At 47.8% G+C, this 16,362-nt stretch overlaps 1 protein-coding gene across 1 annotated transcript in view; it reads right to left on the reverse strand.

Annotated features, from left to right (window-relative positions):
• Positions 1 to 16,362, reverse strand: part of SORCS3 (sortilin related VPS10 domain containing receptor 3) — a 503,211-nt gene that overhangs the window by 114,447 nt on the left and 372,402 nt on the right. The gene's annotated exons all lie outside the window — the stretch shown is intronic.

The raw sequence follows: 16,362 nt of genomic DNA on the forward strand, positions 1-16,362 counted from the left end.
CTCTCATATGAAGTGTGCTGCCACCTTCTGTTCAACCCAGGAAGTCATTAGCTCAAGCCTCTTGGCTGACCCCAGCTTTTGCAGTATCCCACAGAGAGAGAGAAAGCCAGCAGCCAATTGATATCGGGTTTGGTCATGACAAATCTTACTACTTCCTCCAGAAGTTAATCGACAGCTTGCGCAGATCACAGAGTTCAGGCAAGACATGCTCTTGGCACGAAGCATATTGGTATTCTACACCAGCTGGAGTGTCCACGGAGTTTTAAGACACAGCCCCTTTTCCACTGACTGCAGGGGTCTAATGCCAAGAGGACAAAGACATGGGAAACTATAGGACAAAACAAAAGGCTGCATACCTTTTTGGCAAGGATACCTGATACGAAGCGCTACCTGGAATCCGGAGAGTGGCTGCGGGTCTAAGAAGACCCTCATGCTGCTGAATCCAAGGAGATCAATTCATTAAATCCTTTGGATGACTGTGTCCAAAGAACAAATGTAATTATGATTTGGGAAGTGCTGATGATTCATTTAGTGCTGTAGAGTACATGCATACAGAGACAGTCCTTCCCCAGAGAGCTTACACTCTAGAAGATGTAAGAATAGATGCAAAGAAAGGAGTTGTTTTAGATAAAGGCCCCAAATCTATAATCCTCCCCTACCCCTTAACACATACTTTCACTTCTGTGTACCTCACTGAGTAATCAATTTATCTCTATTGACTTCAATAGAACTATCCTGATTTAAACTAGCTCAGGATCTGTTCAGAGCCTTTAAGAGGCAGCTCTCGGAGAAGGTGATGTGGCCTATCAGACCAGGACTGGAACATCATTCCATGACTTGGGGGCTGCTTCTGAGAAGGTCTGGGAGCAGGAGGAGGATATGAATAAGTATTTCAGGGAAGGACTCAGCTTAGTAGGTAGATTAATAAACAGGCACTGCGGTGCAGGGAGAATCCAATAGAGACTCACCCACGACATAGGCAAGCCAGTATGGAGCCACACAGGGCATGGTAGTTATGGACTAGAGTCTTAAACTTGATGCAAGCGGAACTACGTCAATCAATTAAGAGAAGGTAATGATGTGGTCTGGTCAGTGGCGCTCTGCCTACTTTCTATCACCTCAAAACTTTTCATAGACATTAAGCCTCCCAACACTCTCATGATGTGGGTAAGTATATTACATCAGTGTGTCACATGGGGAAACTGAGACCAGGTCCAAGGTTGCACAGTAGGTCAAGCAGCAGAACTGGAAATATATGGCAGGAGGCCACAGTCCCTTCCTCGACAGCAAGGCTTCAAAAGGAAAGCTCTTCATAAGCCACCTGTTTTGTCCTAGGGATGCTGTGGAGAACTAAGTTCATGGCCCCTAGTCATTAGTATTCAGGCACAGGCCAGCCAGTGCAATGGAAGAGGAAAAAAGAAATCAAGTAATGATTAATGCTGTAGTAAACCTTCCAAGCCACACAAGCCATTACTGATCCCTTGACAGCTTTACTCTCACTCCTGAAGATCACATTTACTAGCTTGCTAAGCTTGGGAGAGGAAAGAAAGGAACGTGAAGTCAAACAAGAAGGGTTTTCATCTTGGACCCAGGAACTGTATCCACATTCCAAGATCTAAATGCTTACTCAAGACAGAAGAAAATGCTGATGTGCATAGATGCTCAAAAAAGCACCATGACTTTGTTGATTGAGGTGTTCACAATCCAGAGCACGTGAGGAAAACACAAACTTGCTAACTTTTCATTGGAGCTGCTGCTGGGAATCGGTCTGCCCATCAATAGGCTCAGACCAATGACTCTCTTGAGAGCTGGCTGCGTTAATGCAGCACCATGGTTCTCTCACAGATGTGCCACCTGTAACACAGGACTGCACTGCAAAGTGAGTTGGGAAAAGTCATTACAATTTTGACCAAAGGAGACATGGAACTCAACAGGCAATTGAAACAAAATGGCTGCATCAGGATGAGAGCCAGATGGAGTTCAGCCTTCTCAGGGTACTGCTATAGGTTGTTGTTCTTTTAGCTATTAGTTATGTGCTATTGTGTTATTATGTATAGTCTAAAAGAGAAATTGCGGCTGGGACAGAATGAGATTTTTCATCTGCGGAAGCATGTGGTTGAGAGGAAGGGTGGTCTCACGTTGAAGTCACTAGACTGGGAGATGGGCAGGGTTTCTTCAAGACTCTGACACAAGGGTACAGAGAAGGGCAACACACGTGATTAGGGGTATGGAACAACTTCCATATGAGGAAAGATTAAAAAGACTGGGACTGTTAGAAGAGAGATAGTTAAAGGAAGGCTACAAAATCATGAACAGTGTGGAGAAAGTGAAAGCGAGATTAGGGAAGTGTTATTTACCCCTTCACATAACCACAAGAACCAGGGGTCGCCCGATGAAATTAATAGGCAGCAGGCTTAAAAACAAACATAAGGAAGTACTTCTTCACACAACACACAGTCAACCTGTGGAAACTCTTGCAATGGGATATTGTGAAGGCCAAAAGTATACCTTGGTTCAAAAAAAAAAAAAAAAAACTAGATAAGTTCATGGAGGATAGATCCATCAATGGCTATTAGCAAAGATAGCCATGGATGCAAACCCGTGTCCCCAGTGTCCCTAAACATCCACCTGCCAGAAGCTGGGACTGGATGACAGGGGATGGAGCATTTAGAATTGCCCTGTTCTGTTCATTCCCTCTGAAGCATCTGGCACTGGTCACTGTCAGAAGACAGGATACTGGGCTAGATGGACCATTGGTCTGACCCAGTATGGTCGTTCTTATCCTTGTGTCACTTTGGGTAATTCACTTAACCTTTTTTTGCTTCCATTCCTCAACATATACAAAAGTGGCCAAGCAGGGAGAGAGATGAGGCTGAATTCTTTAGTATGCTTTGAGATCCTTGGCTAGTAAGTGTCCTAGAAAGGCACAGTGTTATTTATGTCATGTGTGTCTAAATGGACATGTATTGGATAGGACAGAATTTGATTATACACAGCGTCCTTGTACTCGGAGCAGCACAGAGGGTTTTACAAAGCAAAAATTGCACCAGCCATGTAAGTAAACTTGACAGTCACGCAGCCAGCCAGTGGTACTGGAACTAGGGGTGCTGCCATGCCCCCCCGGCTTGACATAGTAATAATAAACACCAAATACATGGTTTCCATCACCAGCACCCCCATGATAAAAATTAAATTTCAGCATGCCTGCACCCTGCCAGAGACCAAACTGGGAACGCTGGCCTTTACACTGCTTTATAAAAATCCCAGTTGAGGGACAAAATGAAAACAGCACTGGGAGGACACCTGCCATGATGGCACATTTCTTCTAGACAGAGGAAGTTTTCTGTGCCCTTGAGTTTCAAGTACTTGTAGACTTCTCTACAAAAAGCAAGGACACTTAAAATGGGAGAAAACAGAGTTTCCAAGAAGTGAGGTGAACAAGATGCCATGGTTTTGGTTCATACCACATGAAGCCACTTCATAGCCCTTGAGATTCATTTGGAAAGTCCAGCTGGCTAGAATCCAAAATGGCAAAGGGCAAGCTCATATAAAACATCACATCGGGTTAAGCTCCAAGTATTTCACAGGGGATCTTTTGGCCCTAAAAGCCTGCTGCCAGCCTCGGAGTCTGGGCCTCTCCAGAACCAGCAAAAGGTTTTGCTCTGTGTTTTGATGGAAGATTCTTGGCACCCCATTGATGTTTCTATTAAACTTAACTAACTGTGTTTCTATACTCAAGCCCAAGACTGCCTGGGTTTTGCAAAGTTCCAGGTTCTATAGTGCAGCTCTACTTAGAGTGACCAGACAGCAAGTATGAAAAATCAGAACAGGGGGTGAGGGGTAATTGGAGCCTATATAAGAAAAAGCTCCCAAAAATCAGGACACCTGGTCACCCTAGTTCTACTGAAAGCCTCTAGTAGGAAGGAAAAGAGTCCCTGGGAAATGAAAGAGAGAATATTATGCAGTGTTGCCTACAAAAGATGAGAAATAGGCCCTGGAGGTAGCAGAGACTCCTCTAGTAGAGGTTCGTTCTGGCCAGCGTCACTGGAGACTTCAGAGTAAGAGGCTCTAGCATGGGTTTTGGGCAGAGGTACTGAGAATTTCATGGTGGTTGAGACTACAATGCTGTTTCTGAGCAGTTGTACCGGGAACTTAAGTGCAATGGAAAATGCACTGTTAGTTCTGGGCTGTGCCTCTGATAAATAAAGGGTAACAGAAACTACCCCACTCACTCCAATCCCAGCACTGAGAACTTCACAGTAATAAAGCATGCAGCAATACATCTCCACTCCAGCAATCTGCACTTCCTCCCGTGTAGATCTGGAAAACTAGCTCTAGTGACATTACAAGCTCCTCCAGATCTTCTTATATGATATACCTATCTCATAGAGCTGGAAGGGACCCTGAAAGGTCATTGAGTCCAACCCCCTGCCTTCACTAGCAGGACCAAATACTGATTTCACCCCAGATCCAAAAGTGGCCCCCTCAAGGATTAAACTCACAACCCTGGGTTTACTAGGCTAATGCTCAAACCACTGAGCTATCCCTAGTCTTTTGTTTGATAGCGTGCTTGTTTCTGGGTTTACCACAGGAGCCTCTACTCTACTCCCCATGGCCACTTCACTCACTCTTAGTCTCTTGGTAGACTCCTTACTCCAGGGCCGGATCTCAGGGCTTACTCTCCTGCTGGACTTCCTTTGTCTCCTTGATGATCTACGTAATCCCAGGGAGTGACTGCAGCCCCCTTTCAGCTTTCTGTCTCCTGGCTTTATAGCCCTTCCTCAGCTGGGCTTCATTCTGAATGAACCCAGGCCCTTCCACTCACAGGTGATGCCTGGTAATCTAATTGGCCTCTCAGGCCCTTACTAACTCTAGCAGGGCTGGAGTAGGGTGCACACCCCAGCACACACTCTCCTGCTCAAGACTGTCCCCCATGTGGGCATAGATGCCTTCTGCCCTAGAGTTGCTGGAGCTGGGCTTTCTCCAGGCTACCCAGCCTGAGCAACAGTCAGACCTTTTCTTCCCTATCATCCCGGTTCTTCTCCCCTAGGAACTCTTGATCCTCTGCAGCTGCTCACAAGCCCAGTTCTGCAGTTACTTAGCATCTCCTGAATTCTTTTTGCTTGCTCCAGCAAATCCCACAGCATCCTTTCCCTGGGGGTGTGTGTTCTTGTCAGGGACTATTTCATTTCTGTGCTTGTCCCTGTTTCTGTCTGGTTCTTCTCCCTCCTAATCTTTTAACTCTGTACAATCCCGTACCAAGTGTATGGATTCAATGTCTGCAACGTCCACGGTCACCACCACTACTTCGACTTTGCCTGCCTCCTGCATACTCCAGATACAAGACACACACTCTTTTTCTACAGCACCGGGGCCCACATCTTCCCTTTTGCTACCCAACAATTTCATGAGAGGGCAGTGTCTTTTTTATACGGCCAGCTTCTCAACACCAAGAACAAACCCTCACCGTTGCCTTGTCAGTAGACTATGCTTCTGCACCCTTCTATCTAGCCCCCGCTCTCCCAGGATAACCTTCTCCTCACAGTTCATATAAGGGTATGCTCTTCTTATGTTCCCTTGTCGACCTCAGGGAAAACATATCCTAGGTTGTGCCTCTGGTCTCCTGGCCCCTGTATACCTTTTCCTTCCCTGCTTCCTCTGACTCCTGGTGGTTTCCTTTCTCGTGATCTCTATGAGCTACCTCTGTTGTCTCACCAAGATCACCAGCTACCTTCTCAGCTCAGCTTGCTCCTCTGTCTGCCTTGGCTGGGTCTCCAAACATTGCCGGAGGACTGCCTCCAAAGCCCTTGGCACTCCCAAGGGAACTCGGGTAACCATATCTTCCCCTCCATATGCCAGCTTGGGAGTATAGACCTGAAGGGTTCCACATACTCTGGTTCCATTTTCTTACCTGAACAATCCCATCTTCCCCTTGTGTCAGGGGGGAGAGATAGTCTTCCCGCATTTCCCTGCCAATTGTAACAGGGTCCCTGCTCTCTGCATGTGTCTCTTTTCTAGTAACTTGCCTGTTTCTGGGTTTACCACAGAAGCCTACTCTACTCCCCATGGCTACTTCGCTCTTGCTAGACGCCTTACTCCAGTCTCCCCCAGACTTCCTCTTTGTCCCCAACAATTACCCTCACCCCAGAGAACTTCCTTCTCCTGAAGCCCCCTTCTTGCTTTCAGCCTCCTGGCTTTATAGTGTTGGCCCAGGCCTTCCCAGCTGGGCTTCACTCTTAATGAACCTGGCCCTCCCTCCTGTGATTGATGCCAGGTTACCTAATTGGCCTCTCAGGCCCTCGTTAACCTTATCAGGGCTCGTGTGCAGTGCAAGCCCCAACAAAGGTAAATAAAAACAACCTTCTAAGATACATATAGTGTTATGTCACCCACAGATGGCAACATCCTAGCATGCATGGCACGACTCTCTGCAGATCTGCACCGAGCACGGGAAGAGAAATGGGAATGTGTCTAGGGTGGTATTTTTAGAAGGCCTTTGCCACAGTACATTCACCCACACAGTCGGTTGGATATTCCTATCCCCACACACACTGTGTTATTTGCTGATGGTAAGTCACAAAACAGAAGGGGGGGGGAGCTCAAGTGTTGACATGACAACCAGCTTTCTGCCTACTGGGAAATGTGTCATTTTGAGTGTATTACACTAGTAATCAAATTTATACAAAGAAGGGCACCTGCTTAACATTCACAGAAAGGCAGGTTTCCTTCCCCCTCTGCCTATGTTCCATTTTGTTTCTTATTTAGTTTATTTAACGCAATGAAGTACATGAAAAAAACAAATCTTCAAACCTGACAGATTCTGGATACAATAGTGAGCTTGTCTCCCTTCCTGGGGCAGACATTCTAACTCATGGTCTGACAGGAAATGAAAAGATACTTTACCAAATATCAAGGATTAAACATGACTGGCTATACTAAGAAATAGCCCCATTCAAGCAGGAGGTTAAATGATGGCATCTACTGCAATAAGGCGGGAAACAGATATTTCACAACACCAAAGGATCAGATTAAAGACACATCTGAACCAAAAGTTCAGATCTGAGCATGTGCAAACTTTGGGGAAGTCCAGAATCCAAGAACTCCAAGGCCAGAACGGACCATTATAATGGTGTAGGCTAACCTCCTGCCTACCATAAGCCAAAGAGTCCGGGAGCAGGACTCCAACCTGGGTATCCCACCTAGCAGGGCAAAGCATGGACCACTATGCTATTGGGCAAAAGGAGGAGTCTGGAGCTATCTGAGGATGCTTGTGACCCTCTGATCTCTTGGTTTGGGGCCTGGCACATGCCTGCTTCACTGACCCCTCTATTTCTGGGGATATTTGCAGACTGGGCTCACCTCTGTATCAGAAAGCACATGAAATGTAAAGACAGTGGGACAGGGTTGGTGGAAGGTCAAAGTGTAAACCTTGGGGTGAAAGGGTTTCCAACAGCTAGAGGGCTCAGCAAGTCCCATCTCTACTCTGAAAGAATACCTCTCCAAACTGACTCTATGTTTCTAGAAAGCCTGTCCATGCAACTGGTTCTGAACCCTCTCCTCAAGGCAAGCTTGGGAGGCTTTCTGGGAGCAAGCCAGGAGGAAGGCAATTAGACCTCACACCGGCAGTGCTGACATCCCCTTAGTCTCTACCGCTGTGGTCTGTATCGAGGCTTATCTCTAGCCATTCATTTTAAACTAGATTAATAAACAGGCTTGTTCGAGGGCTGCGACAAGAGCCAGAAAGAACAGTTGAGACACCGAACCCTTTCTTGTCCTGTACTCTTGCTGCTCATGCAGAGTTGGCCATACAGTCTGGCCAGATGGATGAACCCCCCCTCTGGTACCGACAGGGCAAGATCATCAGCTGGGGTAAATCAGCATTGTTCTCAATAGAGAAATGATGATTTACACTCACTGAGGATCTAGCCCACTGATTACACAGCTTGCAAATCCGATAAAGGCTGAGGCCCTGAGAAAGGCTGGAGGTAGGAAATACACAAATCTCAGGAGAGTTCCAGTCCAGTTTTGCAAAGCCAAGAGGCTAGGAGATATTTGGATATACACACAGGTGCTTAGTATCAGAGGGGTAGCCGTGTTAGTCTGGATCTGTAAAAGCAGCAAAGAATCCTGTTGCACCTTATAGACTAACAGACGTTTTGGAGCATGAGCTTTCGTGGGTGAATACCCACTTCCTCAGATGCATGTAGTGGAAATTTCCAGGGGCAGGTATATATATGCAGGCAAGCTAGAGATAACGAGGTCAGTTCAATCAGGGAGGATGAGGCCCTGTTCTAGCAGTTGAGGTGTGAAAACCAAGAGACGAGAAACTGGTTTTGTAATTGGCAAGCCATTCACAGTCTTTGTTCAATCCTGAGCTGATGGTGTCAAATTTGCAGATGAACTGAAGCTCAGCAGTTTCTCTTTGAAGTCTGGTCCTGAAGTTTTTTTGCTGCAGGATGGCCACCTTAAGGTCTGCTATAGTGTGGCCAGGGAGGTTGAAGTGCTCTCCTACAGGTTTTTGCATATTGCCATTCCTAATGTCTGATTTGTGTCCATTTATCCTTTTCCGTAGAGACTGTCCAGTTTGGCCAATGTACATAGCAGAGGGGCATTGCTGGCATATGATGGAGTATATTACATTGGTGGATGTGCAGGTGAATGAACCAGTGATGGTGTGGCTGATCTGGTTAGGTGCTTGTGCCCAAACTATATCACAGAACCTTTAAAGATTCAGCCATCATTAGTTGTGATGGGCTTGTGTGGGGTCTGGTTTGGTTACGTCATTGCTCTAGGGGACACATCTAATTACAAATGGAACACAAGAACTACAGCTGCAAATAACATTGCAGAAAAATGTTTCATGCAGCCCCAACTGGAAGACTGAGCCAGTCAAGGATTTGGGCTGTCTTAAAATGTAGGTGGACTTTATAATGCACCACAGTGCTACTCTCAGCTCATTTGTGTGTGAAGCAAGGTGGACACCTGGTGGCTTGGAGGGATTGCAACAGCCTTGCATTTTCTATTTTCATTATCTTGTGAAAAAATTCTCCTACTAACTTTCCCTACTTAGGATTTCAGAGGACCCATCCACCTTGTGGGTACAGGATAGCAGGACTCCTTGTAAATGCCTGCTAATCATATGTAGCATCTTACAATGGAGGCTCTCAAAGTACTTTACAGACATTAATTAACATGGCTTCAAAACACACTTGGGAAGTGAGTATGTTTTCACTCCATTTGACAGAAGTGAAGTGATTTCCCCTGAGCCAGTGGCAGAGCTAGGAAAGGAGTCCTGCCTCACTGCTCCTTGTGCTAATAGCCTAGAAGATGCTTAGAAGCTTGCAAGAGAAATAAACAGGAAGGGAGAAATTGGAGATCTTTCTCCAGTAGGTGGGTCCCCCCCTGACGGGAGGGATGATCAACTGAACCTGTCAATACACAGAAAGCTGAAAAGGTCAGACCCACATGGCAGGTGAACATCAGTCATGAGAGATACTTGACATCAAGGCTCCTAATGACTTCCACTGTAAACCAAAAGTAAAAGGGAAGAGAAGATTAAGTCTTGCCCTTGCGAGAATAGGAAGTGAGAAAGAAAGAAGAGTCCTTCTCAAAAGGCCCCAGAGTTCCCCTTGGTAGCTTTAGTTAGACGTCCTGAGGGCTCTGTTCAGAGACTTTTGTGAACTCAGTTTATCTCCAGTCCTGACACATTTTGGAAAAACCCCATCAGCACCTTACTGTCTGCATCTATCTTAGGCCCCAACCCATGCCAGTCACTGTCTGCATCCTACTGGAAGGCAGCAGACTTGCTGCACTAAAGAAGATATTACCAGTCCATAGCCAGCCCACCAGAAAGGGGAGCCCACAGGGGCAGCACTGAATAGTCTGTGTGGGGCCTACAAAGTGCCACCATGCACTGTACTCCTGCAGCTGGTTAGAAACCCTTATGCTATTGGTCCCTGCTTTTTTGAATGTAGGCAATGCACCCACAATACATTTCCCCATCAGGGCCGTTGCCAGAATAATGGGTCAGATCCTGAAAAGCAGCACCAGGAGCTGGACCTTCTCTCTCTCTATGCCTCTATTCTGGGATAACTAGCATCCCAATGGAGATCTGAGTCCCTGCTCCCTCTGAGACCGAGCACTTCCTGAAGGAAGAGAGGGGCCTGGATACGGCTCTTCCTAGGGGACAGAAGGCTTAGCTGGACACAAAGGGAAGTATACTAAATCCTCTTTAAGGCTGGTGCAGCAGACCTGCCATTGTGATATTAGCCTGTTTTGCAACTGCATCATTGTAAGAGGGTTCTCACTCCCTGCTGGTGCCCTGCCTCATGTGTAGGTCTGAAACGGTAGCTCTTGCTGCATCAGGTGCCCCTTGCTGCCTATTGATTGCTTTGTGATAGTCTTTCTTCTAGCCACTTGGAAACCAACCAGGCCACCATTTAGTCCCACTGAAAAAGCTGTCCGTATGCAATCTCAGGAAATCTTCAGTTCCAACTCCAGGTCCTGTGCCACCTTGCCAGTGGCTGCTAAGGGAACCCAGCCCCACCAGCTACTCCAGTTCAACCCCAGGAATCCTATGGCTAGCAACCTAGGTCTGCTCAGTCTAGACCCTCTTGCTGTTTCCCTAAGCTCCTTCCTACCACACCCCTCTATCTTCTTGCCTATTTCTAGGTTTTACCACTGGAGCATCCTCTGCTCCCTGTGACTACTTCACCTCTCTCAGCTTCTTGTAAGACTCCCTAGCTAAGGGTAGGACCCTAGGGTCCACTCTTCCCTTAACTTTCCTCTTTGTCCCCTGGCCAACATTCTTTTTCTCTAGGGACTGACTGCAGACCTGCTCCCTGCAGCCTCTTCCTGCTCTCACTTCCTGGCTTATTCTCTTACCCCAATTCTTCCCCGAACTGGGCTTCATCTGCCATTACTATTTACCAATCCCTGGCTTTCCTCCAGGTGCCGCATATAAAGTTAATTGGCACCTTCTGGCCCACATTTACCCGGTCAGGGCTTGTGTGGAGTGGACATCCCAGCACAATCGCATTGTTGATTCATATTCAGTTTGTGATCACCCATGCACTGCTACAGACTAGGGACCAAGTGGCTAGGCAGCAGTTCTCCAGAAAAGGACCTAGGGGTTACAGTGGACGAGAAGCTGGATATGAGTCAACAGTGTGCCCTTGTTGCCAAAAAGCCTAATGACATTTTGGGCTGTATAAGTAGAAGCATTGCCAGCAGATCGAGGGATGTGATCATTCCCCTCTATTCAATATTGGTGAGGCCTCATCTGGAGTACTGTGTCCAGTTTTGGGCCCCACACTACAAGAAGGATGTGGAAAAATTGGATACAGTCCAGTGTAGGGCAACAAAGACGATTAGGGGGCTGGAGCACATGACTTAGGAGGAGAGAGTGAGGGAACTGCGATTATTTAGTCTGCAGAAGACAAGAATGAGGGGTGATATGATAGTTGCTTTCAACTACCTGAAAGAGAGTTCCAAAGAGGATGGAGCTCAGCTATTCTCAGTGGTACCTGATGATAGAACAAGGAGTAATGGTCTCAAGTTGCAGAGGGGGAGGTTTAGGTTAGATATTAGGAAAAACTTTTTCACTAGGAGGGTGGTGAAGCACTGGAATGGGTTACCAAGGGAGGTGGTGGAATCTCCTTCCTTGGAGGTTTTTAAGGTCAGGCTTGACAAAGCCCTGGCTGGGATGACTTAGCTGGGGATTGGTCCTGCTTTGAGCAGGGGGCTGGACTAGATGACCTCCTGAGGTCCCTTCCAACCCTGAGATTCTATGATTCTGTGACCCCCTGATCCTTTTCAGCAGGGCTGCCACTCAGCCACTTATTCCCCATTTTGTAGCTGTGCATTTGATTCTTCCTTCCTGTGTGTAGTACTTTGCACATGTCTTTATTGAATTCAATCTTGCTGACCAATTCTCCAGTTTACCAAGGCCGCTCTGAATTCTAACCCTGTCTCCAAAGTGCTAACAAACCCCATCTAATTTAATGTAATTGGCAAATTTCATACACATACTCTCCTCTCCATTAACCAAGTCATGAATGAAAACACCAAATAGCGCTGGACCCAGGACAGACCCCTGCAGGATCCCAGTAATACATCCCCCCAGTTTAACAGCAAACCATTGACAACTACTCTCTGAGCAGGGTCTTTCAACCACATCTGCACCCATCTCACAGTAATTTCATCAAGACCACATTTTTCTAGTTTGCTTATGAGAACGTCATGTGGGACTATGTTAAAAGCCTGAGTAAAATCAAGATATATCAAGTCCACTTCTTCCCCCTACCCACTAGACCAGTAGCCGTGCCAAGAAGAAAATTAGGATGCTTTGGCATGATTTGTTCTTGACTCCATGTTGGCTCTTATTTATAATCCTGTTATCCTTGAGGTGCTTCCAAATGGATTGTTTAATAATTTGTTCCCATATCTTTCCTGGTACAAAGTTAGATGAGCTGGTCTATAATTCCCTGGGTCCTCTTTGTTCCCCATTTTTAAGGATAGGTACCATGTTTGCCCTTCCCCAGTTCTCTGCGACCTCGCCCATCCTCCATGAGTTCTCAAAGATAACTGCTAATGGTTCTGAGATTGCTTCAGCTGGTTCCCCACTTACCCTAGATGAATTTCATCAGGCCCTGATTTCATCAAGGAGTCTGTCTAGCAGATCTGGGGTGCCCTACACAGAAGCACAGCAAGGAGATCTCACCAAAACTCATCCCCCCACCCTGCTTAAGTTTCTTGGGGCAGGGACTGCCTTTTCAGTCTGTATTTGTACAGTGCCTGGCACAAACAGATCCCGATCCAGGACTTGGACGCCTGGGTACTATGGTAATACACCATACATAACATCTCCTATGGGTTTGTCTCTCAGAATAGGATCCCTGAGCCACTCTGCATCTACAAGAAGCTATACAATGGCCTCCACAGAGAAAGCGTTCTTGCACGGTGCTCTAGAGGTGGAAAGGCTTGGAGTCAACCAGGCCCATCACTCACAGAACCTCATGAACATTTATAGAGACTGAACAATCCCTGTCTCACAAGTCTGACACTTTACATCAGGGGTGGGCAAACTATGGCCCGTGGGCCACATTCAGCCCACAGGACTGTCCTGCCTGGCCCACGAGCTCCTGGCCCAGGATGTCCCCGCTCCCCCGCAGCCTCAGCTCACTCACTGTGCCGCTGGCGCAATGCTCTTGGCGGCAGCGCAGCTGCAGAGCCTGGCCTGACCTGGTGCACTGTGCTGCACGGGCGTGGCAGTGTCCCAGCTCCAGCGAGGGGGCGTGGCTGTAGCATCGCCAGCCACCGATGCTCCAGACAGCGCGGTAAGGGGGCAAGGAGCAGGGGGGGTTGGATAGAGGGAAAGGGAGTTCAGGGTGGTGGTCAGGGGGCAGGGGTGTGGATGGTGGTCGAGGGAGAAATGGGGTTGAATGGGGGCAGTTAGGAAGGAGGGGGGTTGGACGGGGCAGCAGGGGGCGGTCAGGGGCAGGGGTTCCGGGGGCAGTCAGGGGACAGGGAGAAGGGGTGGTTGGATGGGGCAGGGGTTCTGGGGGGACTGTCAAGAATGAGAGGAGGGGTTGGATGGGGTGGCGGGAATCTGGAGGCAGTCAGGGGACAGGGAGCGGGCATGTGTGGATGGTGCAGGGTTCCAGAGGGGCTGTCAGGAAATGGGGGGGGAGCTTGGATGGGGCAGGAGTCTGAGGGGGGAGGGGGAAGACAGGAGGTGGGAGCTGGGCCACGACCCCCTCCCCTAACTTGCCCTTCATGCAATTTATGAAACCCGATGCAGCCCTCAGGCCAAAAGGTTTCCCGCCCCTGCTTTACATAGACAAGAGAGACAAAAGGCGGGAGGGGAAAGAGCAGGAAGATGTCTTGACCCAGGTCACACAGCAGATCAGTGTCAGAAACACAAACAGACCCTATATCTCTCATCTCCATCATAACACCATCCTCAGCAGACGTCCTGTGCCTCATTTCCATGGGTAGAATACAGGAGGTCTTAGCCACGTCCCTAGAACCACTCCTGTCCACATTACACATTTAACCAGGCTGTAGCTGGGACAGGACACAACTCTATTTTCACTCACTCTGTTATAGCTCTAGCATAGGATCGGCACCTAGTGCAAATCGGTGTAGCTCCACCGTCTTCACAGAAGGGAACACTGGGATCACCTAACCTGCCTTCTGCATCTGGCTGGATAGGGAATTTCACTCAGCCATTCCAGGATAAGTGGAGCTAAGCCAGCTCACGCCAACAGAAGCTCTGCCATGTAGTCTAGATGGGGATTTGTATGGTTTCTCTGGAGTGCCATTGCTGGGAAGCCAATGGCTATTAAACACACAAGCCAACATTAAAAATTGCACTTATAGCAACACATCCGCCCTTGTAATGGGCTCTGCTGGGGGAGAACGCGGCTTTGGATAGTCTTACGCACCATCCCCCATGGGGACCCACGAGAAGAACGCCCATCATAACCCATTATCTCCTGATAACGCCTGCAGTCCTTGGGGACTGCTGTTTGCCACGGCCCCGTTTTGCTGGCTCTGCTGTTCAAGCCTGTCTCTCTGGAGAGTCTTCAGGACCATCGACTGCCAAGCTCAAAATGCTGAATTGCTACATTACAAATAAAGCGAGCATGCAAGACCTGGAGCAAAAGCGCAGTCTACAACACAATGCAACAGAGACACGAGGACACCTACCTCCCCAACACGCAGTGTCCAAATAGCTGGGTGAGCAAGCTTAGAGTGAGTTTGAATCCAGGCTCCATCAGCAGTTTGATTCTCCCTCAACACACACACTTCTATCTGTGTGTGCAATAGACAATGCACAAAAGAGATAACCTCTCTGCTTCGCCAGCCTGCTGCCCCATTTTACTGTATTGTTGATGTGGAGCTTTTATTGCCTGGAGATTTATTCAGAAGGGGATGGTACTGATCTCCCTGCTGAAGGGCAGAGTGACGCCAGCAGAAGGTCTCAGAAGAAGTGGTGCTTTAAGGAAATCACAGTGGATTTAAACAGCATGAGGTCCGTAGAGTAGTACATTCAAACATAACAGGGTCTGCATCCAACAAAATGTAACCCCTGCTCCCCGCCCCCAAAAAAACCTGCCCAAATCGACCACTTCCAGAGGAACGCTCTCTGAGTGGACCTCAGGGGCTGAATTCCGCATCCACCACCCTGCAGTAATTGCTGTAAAAAGGTGTGTGCTGTCCCCACGTGCCCCCTTGTGGCCTGCGGCACTGCTGGTATGTCCATCTTCATTTCCCTGGTTGAGGTGTCAGTAAGTTGACTGTAGAAGCATCTGGACCAGCGGAAGCCAAAACCAAACTAAAAGTCTGTCCCCTTTAGCAAAGTGTCGAGAGCGGAGCAACGCAACAAGAGTTCATGAAGCCCTCACTCAGGACTCTGATTCAGGGGTCCCAGACTTAAACTCCACAAACAAAGTCTCAAAGCATGGTCAGGCTAGTCTCTGGAGCCTGGGATAGAGCATTACAGCCTACACAGTGTCTGGTCCCCAGTCCAGCTTCCTGCTCCAGTTTAAACACGCCAGCCCTAGGGCACCGCATGGAGCCTCTTTGATTACACTCAAGCTGTTTCACTTGTGAACTCCTGGCTGTCCCTAAAAGGGGGTAGTACATTTCTTCCTATACAGTCTGCATTTCTAATCCCACACAGACACACACACTGCCAAAGGGACACAGCATTCTACTGTTGCATAGCATTGCACTGAGTTGTTAAGCAGCTGCCAAGCTCCACCCCAGAGGTAGTTGCATTGCAGTGCTGTGATTCCTGTACATGATTTGTAAAGCATTTGGGAGATCCTTATGAAAGAAAAATGCTATAGAAATGGAACCTTACTTGTTTGCAAAACATCCTATCCACCTGGCTAGCAATTGATTACCCATGAATCCAGTCCACTCCAGAAGTAGCTGGCTGCATTTCAGTGATAGGAGTACATGATTATTGTTTTCCTATTTAAGTGAGAGTGCCAGCACTTTACCTGCTGAGTCTGGGAAGGAAGTGCCCACCACCGTGTACTGCACAAACAGGAAAGATCCAGTGTGTGTGTGTGTGTGTGTGTGTGTGTGTGTGTGTGTGTGTGTGTGTGTGTGTGTGTGTGTGTGTGTGTGTGTGTGTGTGTAGGGAGGTTCCTTTGTGAATTTATATGGGGATCCAGTTCTCAAAGGCAAGTAGAATTATAAGCAATTTGTAACATGTTGTTATCCATTATGAGCCAGATTTACCAACAGCGCAGCTGCTTTGTGCCACTCTGCAGACGCAAAGAAGCCATTCAGCATGATGCCGGTGAATTTTCCCCTGTTATTAATGTAACGTAATTGATAATGACA

Source organism: Gopherus flavomarginatus, chromosome 6 (assembly GCF_025201925.1).
Source record: "Gopherus flavomarginatus isolate rGopFla2 chromosome 6, rGopFla2.mat.asm, whole genome shotgun sequence".
Taxonomy (NCBI): Eukaryota; Metazoa; Chordata; order Testudines; family Testudinidae; genus Gopherus; species Gopherus flavomarginatus.